Raw genomic sequence first — 7,332 nt, 5'->3', positions numbered from 1 at the left:
TTGCGGCTGTGTTTACAGACTTTAGCTCGAAAAACGTTTGGCATGAAAACGCTTATCGACAATATTCGTTAAAACGCTGAGACTGGGATGGGGGGGCGGGCTTCATGACTTTGAGGTTATGGAGGAAAGATGAACGTATTGGATATGACGACGAAAATGGCTACCCTAACTCCTATTACAGAGGGAGGTAACAGGTAGAGTGTCAACGATACCTGCCTATACTGGCCGCACTCAGGTAAGGAGAAAACTCTTGATCTCCCTGCACTGACTCCTCAGAGACCTCGGCGTCGAGAGCATACGACTATGGAACCCCATCGAACGTTGCCATCAGATAAGTTGCCGAATTTTCAGTCACTACCTGAGATGTTTGTCGATGATCTGAGAGACTTTGAAAACAGAATCTCATCTCTCCCTGAACTCCAACCACAACAGTAACCTCGACAGCTCTCTTCATCTGTTTGACGAGCCTCTAAAGTGCCCGATCGTCCTAGCTCTACACCTCACAGTCTACGTCCATTTGGTTCTCCACAAGTCCCTGCTCCTTCCCCACAATACAATCAGCTGAAGAATGTCCCTGTATTCACAGGCCGAGAAGGATCGGGAATAGGTATCAATGACTGGATAAGAGAAATTAAGGATCTGATTGTATCTACATCCATGCCCTCCCATGTGCAGTTCTCGACAGTGGTGAAATACCTAGTAGTGCTACCAGAACACTTGTTCTAAACTCGCCATCAGAACAACAGACAGCTGGGTTCGCGTTCGCGGAATTTCTTAGCAATATGGAGATGTTTCACTCCTGGGAGATCCACTGACTGATTTCTATGAGTGGTTTCTATGAGTGGAATTGGAGGCAACTCTTTGCACAATTTTGGAAAGAAACAACAAGGGTCGTCAGCTCCAGACGCGCAATAGAATGCTCACCCAGCAGTTTGTGAGGGGAGTGCAGGATGAAAAGGTGACCCAGTGGCTGGCACCGAAACACGAAACTGAGAGAGATGACGTCCAGAGAATTGCCGATGGACGTACGCCAGATTGCGAGAAAATACAAAACGGTAGTTCTTTTCAAACCCGCAAAGGCTCAAACTCAGTCGGTTCGTTTACAGACAAAGTCTTCACGGGTATTTCCTTCATCCCCAAAAGACGAGGGGACATCGAAAACTACAGTCCAAGATTCTGACGAAATCCAACCAGCAACCAATGTGGTTCTTCAAGATCGTATCTTAATAGTAGGGCAGCTGACAGAGAATGTAGCCTAGATCATCTGCTTGTTTTCAGGAAATTCGCAAATCAAGGAAGACGAGGTCGCAGGGTCTTTGGTTTGGAGGGCTCCACCGGCATGCCCTGCTGCCGTAGGCCGTTGTAGGTTAACGGTTTACTTCTGTATCCTCAAGCGATATGACCCCTGATACAATGACAGTTTTCAACTTGGCTGCCAGGCTTTTAGGGCTGGCATCGGTGTTGCCCCGGACTATTTGTGCCGGAAACTCAACCGGATCCAGCCTGGCAATCGACCAATGACCAGGGCAGTATCACAGGATAACTTCGTCCTTCCTAAGCATAAATGTGAACTTTTTAAGAATTACATTTTTAGTTCTAGAGCTTCTGATTTTTAAATGATATTCCTCTCGCCATTCGTTGACTAACAGGCCTGTAGTCTGCTTTTCGGCGGCTGCTGAAAGAGAATGGGATATGAGTCCGACGTTCATGTATTAATCCTGCACTCTGGTAGTTCATCTGTAGGCCCTACTTGCATTTTTGGATGGTTATTATTCATTCTTGGGAGAGGTGGGGGCCCTCAATGTTCTCTCAGTGTTTTCTTTTTGTCTTTTTTCTTGTATCTATTTCTTCCCTCTTTTTAAAATATTTTTCTTTTTGCTTGTGTATCTTATTACTGGATTTTAAATGTAAATTCTGAGCTATTTTTTTAATAATGAAGAATCTTTTGTGGATGACTCTGACATATTTGTATATTTGTGGTAATGTTTTTAGTACGATTTTATTTCTTTTTTAATTAGGGCCCTAAATGATCAGCTCCTGCTGGGTGGGTTACCCTCAATAACGATGGTTAAATTAAAAAAAAAAGAGATAACTGTCAATCACTCTTGTCCTAAGCCCGACGCGGACCTTGACCATGTATTCATCTGCCATCGCTGTGCACAAGAGGGCCGTTTCGCCTGAGGATACAGAAGTTAATCATTAAACTACAACGGCCTACGGCAGCAGAGCATGCCCGGTGCATGGAGCCCTCCAAATCAAAGACCCTGTGACCTCGTCTTCCTCGATTAGCGAATTTCCTGAACACAAGCAGATGATCGATCCACACAATGAAGATAGAATGGATGACAACGGTGAAAGTTGTAGGCACTGATAGACTCAGGGTCACGGATAACGTCCATCATTGAGGAACTCAGGAGGCGTCACCCCAAACTTCAACACTTCAAACTGACTGCGGTGCAAGTGTGTATTGAGGGTGCAAGTGGGCAGAAAGTCTCTCATCTTGGTATTGTTCCTATTACCTTGACGACGTTTGATGTCGTCTACACTCTAAAATCAAATGTTCTATTTCAACACTTTCCCAATGTTACTACATGAATAACGTTTTAAATGCTACAAAATGGGGCTCCAACCCTTTAAGTTAAACGGAAGCATTTGAAAAATGTGACATGTAACAGTTTGTAAGTGTTAAAGAACCAGCTGAACTAATTTTACATATTAACAATTGGAAAGAGTTGAGCCATGTTCAAGATTATCTGTGGCACGATTCAGAAATCGCACGCAAACGTAACCTGTATGCGGTAGTTATCTAAAAATCTAAAAATGGAGCATTGCATAATCGTCACCATCGGAATTTTGTGATTTTTCAATGTTCATGTTCTCCAAACTGGAGTCGCTGTACTACCGTGGCGAAATTTACTATTGAGTACGCTTATTTTACTTGGTTGGCTACGAGCCAAGGTTTTCGCCGCTCAATTTTGTCGGCTGTAAGCCGTATCTGAAACAGACATTGTTTATGTAGGCCTACGGCTACGTCTGTTCACTCTTCTGAATAAAATGGCTAATGAAGCCGTAGCATTTGTTCAGTGGCTTACAACTGCACGTACGTGGTTCGTGACGTTTGTGACGCGTGGTACGTCTCGACCAAAGATCTTTGGTCTCGGCTTTACTCAACCAGACTGCTGATCGTGACCTGGCAAAGCTAAGAAAGTTGAACACAAAACCTTTGGAGTTCTGTCCAGCACACATTGGGCAGCTCTGCTCGCATGACCTGAAGGGATAGACCCGCTACTGGTCATTCTGTCGGAGGGAGACAAGGACTACTTGTGCTATGTACGTAAGAATATTGTGTACAGTATATGTGAGGCCCGCGGGTGATCATTGTCATTAACGTGCATGCCTTAGGTTATTCAGCCCACATAGGCCTACACAGACATACATGTAGGCCTATGTGATTGTGAAGAACTTGTGCTTTAGAAAATGACTTGTGCAAATTCTGAAGATAGGCTTAGACCTAACCTAACGTTAGGCCATGTGTTGTGATAGTGACAGGCTAGGCCTTTAGCCTATCTCTAATGTTATGACTATTTCAACATGCTCCGTCAAGAAAAGTGGCGAAGTTTGGGAATGTTTGGCAACCCCAGCTCTGTTGAGTCATAAAGATGTCCACACGATTGGCTTTTTTTGTTAGGATTCAGGCTAGGCATGCCAAATGTTTGTAGGCTCTAAACTTCAGTAGCCCAAAGTGGAGTTTGAGATCCAGCTGTGTGTATTATTCACATTAGCTATCACTATTTTGTTGTATTTTGTTTTTATTTTTGTATTTTGCAAAAATGGTGTAGTCAGCAAGCAGTTTGCAGCAGTTTAGTTTTACATTTATTTTCTTTTTAAGGGAGCATCTGTAGCAACAACAGCAGAAAAACATCATTATCATCAAGTAGCCTACAACAAAAAAGGTAGGCCTACACAAAGTAAGTTGATGCAATAAGAATCGAAAGGACGTACATTTACTGACATGTACAATGCGGACTTCAATTCCATCAGTAGGATATGCACACAGTCATCAATATACATACACACTTATAATTTTCATCTAGATCCAAACGAGTTTATGAGGTCACATTGGAACCGAATTTGATTGGCTGTAGTACGCAAAACTGGGCATACATGTTGTGATTGTATAGGCCCAATAGAATGGATAGATAGAATTATCCTGTTTGCGTCGGGTTTGGTGATTCCACATCCCCAGATATGATAGGATAGGATAAGGACCATTTTTGCCGGGGTCCACCTCAAAGACGACAGTACCGAATTTCTTATCCAAAATTTTTATGCTGCCTTGCGGGGTGCCATTAATGTATATAACTAAATATTCCCAGTCCCTATGCCAAGGCTATTTGGCGGCGGTCATAATGAGCGTTTGGGGGAATTTCATTCTGTACGCCGTCATGTGCCTAGGTCGTATTTGGATCCAATGGTAACATCCCCAAAGTTTAATTAACACAACAAAAATTTCTTAAAAGCGCTTGCCGAGAATCAACGTTTTACACACGAGCATAATCCAGTCACAATATCCAGCTTCACCATAAGATATAACCACTATTGACCTTGCTTATAAACGTGCTCTAGGGACTCGCCACCCACGATAATCATGATACCAGCTGATTGGATAAGTTTCGCTCGATATGCATCATGCAGTTTGAGCTGTTATTAGTAACAGTCGCGCAGTACAGTGATGCCCCAAAGCAGGCAATGATGGAGGTGTAAATTGTGTTTGGCGTGTCGCAACGACCGGAAACTAAACAATGGTGTACGTATGGCATGGAACACTTCATGAAATAAATCCTTCGCAGATTGCAGCCTTTTCTCATGATCAGAGTTACCATTAAGGTCGTTGGCGGTGTATTCTTTGACAGTTACCCAACTGAAAGCCAAGCGGTGTGCCAAGTTTATGGGTTTCTGGCGCTGTTTTACGGAGTCGAGTGCCTCTTGTAGGCTTACTTCATGCCGATGAAAACACCCAGATCCAAGGAACTCAATGCGGATTCCGCTATAGATTTTTGATGGATTCGGTGTGGTTGGACTGCAGACTCGCTCTTGAAAGGGACAGCAGTCTTTGAAATCTTCTGCTTCCTAATAGATGGCGATTCAACTTTCTTCTAGAGAAGCTAGATTGCGTTGAAAATTTCTTGATTGGAAATCTGCGACTGATAGTTCAAATTTATGGTGATGCCGCGTTAGTTTAACCAGGCAGCGAGATGTGTGGGCTCAACTGAGAATGAAGCAATGCGTTATCAACAAATCTTAAATAGCGAAGTAAAGCCTAGCTGAAAAAGACGCAGAAGCGCTCAAAAGGCACGTCTGTCGTGTGATACCGACAAGAAATTACATCTCAGTATTCTCGTATCTGGCCACCATATCCCATAAACAGAGGATATACCCAAGTGAAGCATCAACTTGCCAGAAAAAGATGCATCATACACCGGGCGCCTGGTTAGTACAAATGTTGCAGTTGCCTATATATGCTGTTTGATATGGAGAAGTGTCTAGCAGGTAGCCCGCACGTTGAAGTGCCATGGGTGATAGGGTGTTTAACAATCTCGACTTCTTAACTTGTCACGAGATGTTTTTAGTAGCGCTGAATTATGAGTCTCAGTAGCCGAACTTGAAGCAATCGTCCTGGCCCAAGTGCAGGGACAATTCAGATTGGAAGAAGTGTTCTTTGACAAACAGAAATTGGTCAGGAATTTGAGTTTCTTTTGTTTTCAAACTTCGCCTTATGCAAAGCTTCTCACAGTCAAAAAGGGAGCTGGTAGGGAAAATCTTCCTGTTTGCTAACAACTATTTCACCGCAGCAAAATACTCCACAAAACAAGTATTTTCTCAACACGAAAACACTTCACATGTTTAAAGAATCGAAACTGGTCGCATCAGACTTTAGCTCTCTGCTCGCAAAGTTCCAACTCGATTTCTCAACACACTTTCAGGGTGTTTATACTATACAAATCTACTATATTAAGATAGTTACTTAATATAAGTCATAAGTAAATTATGCGGTAAAGCTACATCATCCTGCTCTAAGTTAATGACTATTTCCATCGACCAATCAGAATAAAACCAAATGATGTAAACCATAACTAATATCAATTTCCCATAAAACTTCCACCCCTTCATTTCAAAGAAATATTATTCCATGAAAAAAGGAAAGGTATGGTGCACTGGCCTCTGCCACCACATTCCAAGTAACTAGCCAACTTTTATCAATGGGTCAACTGGCCTTGATGAACCTCTGGTGTTTGACTCATTGATCACTACACTTTTCTGGAAAATTAAAGGTGCATCCTGTATCCCACCTGTTCACAGAATCCGAACATTGTCACAGGGTGGTTTTGGATTTTAGGAAGATGCCAAACAAGGTGTCTTCTTTGGGAACAAGACTGATGTCACAGTAAAGCAAAGTGTGATCAGCCCAAGCATTTGGGTAATATTTTGCCTCTGTTATTTTTGTACTTTCATCAACATAGACCTCCCTGGGATGCTTACTGATGACCAGAAAGAGTGTACTCAAGATGACGTGAAGACGAAAGATTCCTGGCATTGGTGAGCGAGTCTATCTTTCACAGTGATGAGTCACTCGTGATGATCGGTCTATCAAAAAATCTAATATAAGACTACCTGAAGAAAAGGTCTGTTGAAGTTTAAAGCGAAATTAGAGCCTTAAAGGAAACTGTAGGGATGCAGGTAAATCAATGGTCACAACAAATGGTCAGTGTGAATGATAAAGAGTAAAGGCTATGCTGAGTAATTCCCACCGGAAGACTTACATTGGACTGGAGGCTGAGTGTGAATATTCCACATCATGTTTGCCATCACCCACATAAGTCTGAATTAATTAAAAGAAGAGGGGTCTCCGATAATGCCGCGACAGTGTACCACGTGCAGTCCATCGATGAAGACATTTCTTCGATGCTCTGTTGGTTTGAGGGTCCAACATTACTGTCCAACGAGACATAGAATGCCCTTACAAAAGACACACGTGTGGTCATCTACCTGACAATGATGTTGGAGTGAAGATGGCTAGGTTGCTAACAGGCGACAGGCCCGTTGCTTGACCAGAGACGGGGGGGTGGTCGTCAAACCCAAAAGTGCAACTTTTGGCACTGTGAACACATATTTTTATACAAAGGCCTATCTTAATGTGTTTTAAAACACAATACCAACAAGTTCCATGTTTGTCGCGAACCGAAGGATACATGTAAGACTTGTATAGGCCCCATACTTCAGTTTTCAAGTTCATAGCGTATCGTAAATTGGCCTGGTAGGGCCTACATGAAT

At 42.8% G+C, this 7,332-nt stretch overlaps 1 long non-coding RNA gene across 1 annotated transcript; it reads left to right on the top strand.

Annotated features, from left to right (window-relative positions):
• Positions 1–2,329: 2,329 nt before the first annotated feature.
• LOC147797738 (uncharacterized) lies at positions 2,330–6,914 on the top strand. Its single transcript, XR_015426693.1, has 3 exons — positions 2,330–3,330; positions 3,890–3,953; positions 6,522–6,914. It is a non-coding gene; the product is annotated as an uncharacterized LOC147797738 (long non-coding RNA).
• The last annotated feature ends 418 nt before the right edge of the window (positions 6,915–7,332 follow it).

This window comes from Acanthaster planci, linkage group LG10 (assembly GCF_054643075.1).
Source record: "Acanthaster planci isolate LZ-2023a linkage group LG10, COTS_SCS, whole genome shotgun sequence".
Classification (NCBI taxonomy): domain Eukaryota; kingdom Metazoa; phylum Echinodermata; class Asteroidea; order Valvatida; family Acanthasteridae; genus Acanthaster; species Acanthaster planci.
Note: the sequence above shows the minus strand (reverse complement) of the source record. Positions and strands in the feature narration are given on the sequence as shown.